General features: G+C 38.4%; 1 pseudogene; it reads right to left on the bottom strand.

The window, feature by feature from the left end:
* Positions 1-446: 446 nt before the first annotated feature.
* LOC102838766 lies at positions 447-1,101 on the bottom strand (annotated as a pseudogene).
* Between the last annotated feature and the right edge of the window lie 895 nt (positions 1,102-1,996).

Here is a 1,996-nt window from a genome sequence, read left to right as displayed (position 1 = left end):
GGCATAGCCCTCAGAATCACAGCAACTCAAACCACCACAGCATGACAGACAGATGAGTGGTGGCCGTTTGGAGATATTACTGACTTTTTATATCCATTTCCTCAACACTCTACCAATTATTTCAGTGTGAATTAATCACTTTTTCCTCTGATAAATATTCATTATGTGAGATTTAAAAATAATTCTACTTACCTACTATACTGCATTAAAATAAGTATACTATTACATTTTTTGATGTAGCAAAATTTGTTTTATAAACTTTGTGTTCCAGAATCTAACATACTGCACAAAATAGGCATAAAATGTCTGTTGAATGAATAACAAAAGACTATTTTTGTGTGTGTTGAATATATTTCCATCATTGTATACATCACAACAATCTAATGCTTTTTTTTTTTTTTTTTCAGTATGTCAAAAAGAAATTTTATTACTTTGATAATAGCCCTTTATGCTTTTTTGCCCATTGCTGCCTTTGGAGTAGATGTCTTCTGGGCTGGCTCTTTCAGACTCTTCTGTGTTTTTGGAGCACCAGCTTTCTGGGTCTTCAGGTATTTCTTTCTGGGCACGAGCTTTCCTTCTGAGCTGGCGTCTTCTTGCCTGCAGTGGCCGCCTTCTTTCCTGGAACCTTCGGAGCAGCTGTTGCTGCAGTGGTCATAGCTCCCTTGGCAGTAGTTGGTTTCTTGACAGGAGTTTTCAGGAGAGCTATCCTTCAAAGCTTCTTAACTTGATACTTTATTAGTCTGTTCTTCATTTTCTTTGCTTTCATGACTTTAAAACGATTAAAATCTGTCATCTTGGCTTTCTTTTCTTTGGCTTCAATCTTCTTGGCTCATTTTGTGGCTGACCATTTTGTACTGATGTCTGTCTTCTCCCAGGCTTGTTGCATATACTTCGGGTGGGCACGTTGTGGGAACTTGAGGATGAAGTCAGTGAGCTGCATGCATTTGAAAGGCATGGCCTGCCTCTTTACTTGTGCACAAGGTCCATCAAGCAAAGACTGTTCTCATCAGTAACAACGACACTAGTGACCAGTCACCCGGCATGAGGCCCAAAGAAGATATAGGCCAATAGATCCACCTCCATGAAGTGCCTGAACATCATCTTGGCATTTTTGACCTATCAGGCTCTCTACTTAAATGTATTTATTATAGGATTTAGCTATGTCATATTTGTTTGTGTTCCCCACAGTATAGAAAAGTTTATGGCATATAGTAGGCACTCAAAAGTATACTGGTAGTTGTTGGTGGTTGTGTGCCAAGTTGGTTCTGATTCATAATGACCCTGTATAGGATTTCCAAAGCTGTAATCTTTACAGGAGCAGAAAAACTCATCTTTCTCTTGTGGAGTGGCTGATAGATTTGAACTGTTGACCTTGTGGTTAGCAGCCCAGCTAGTAATCCATTATGCTACCAGGGTTCCAAAATTACGAAAAAAAATTCTCATAGAAATGAAAGGGTTAAACTAAAGTCATACAATTAGCAGATTGAGGAGTTACCATTAGGAATCAGAACATTGGCTTCTTTATTCAGTATGCTTTGCTTTTTGTCCACCCTTAATGAATTTTAACAGTTCAGATGACCATTCAATTTGACAGTTTGATTTTGCAATCTAGCGTTGCTCTAATAAAAATAGAAGTAAATGGCTTCAACCAACAGAAATTTATTTTCTCACAGTTTAGGAGGACAGAAGTCTGAATTCTGGGTGCTGGCTTAAGGTGAAGTTGTTCTTTCTTTGTCAGCTCTAAAGAGAGGGTCTTGTCTCTTCAGCTTCTGCTACCTGACTCCTTGAAGATCTCCATGTGTCTTAACATTTGTCTTACCCCATCTCTGCTCTGCTCCCTTTGCTTAATCTCTTTCATATCTTAAAAGAGGTTGACTCAAGATATACACTACACTAACTCTACCTCTGAATGGTTTAAAATTAAGAAAGGTGTGCAACAGGGATGTATTCTCTCACCATACTTATTCAACCTGTATGCTGGGCAAATAATCTGAGA

This window comes from Chrysochloris asiatica, unplaced genomic scaffold (genome assembly GCF_000296735.1).
Source record: "Chrysochloris asiatica unplaced genomic scaffold, ChrAsi1.0 scaffold00158, whole genome shotgun sequence".
Classification (NCBI taxonomy): Eukaryota; Metazoa; Chordata; class Mammalia; order Afrosoricida; family Chrysochloridae; genus Chrysochloris; species Chrysochloris asiatica.
The sequence above is the reverse complement of the archived record's forward strand: the minus strand, read 5'-3'. Positions and strand labels throughout refer to the sequence as shown.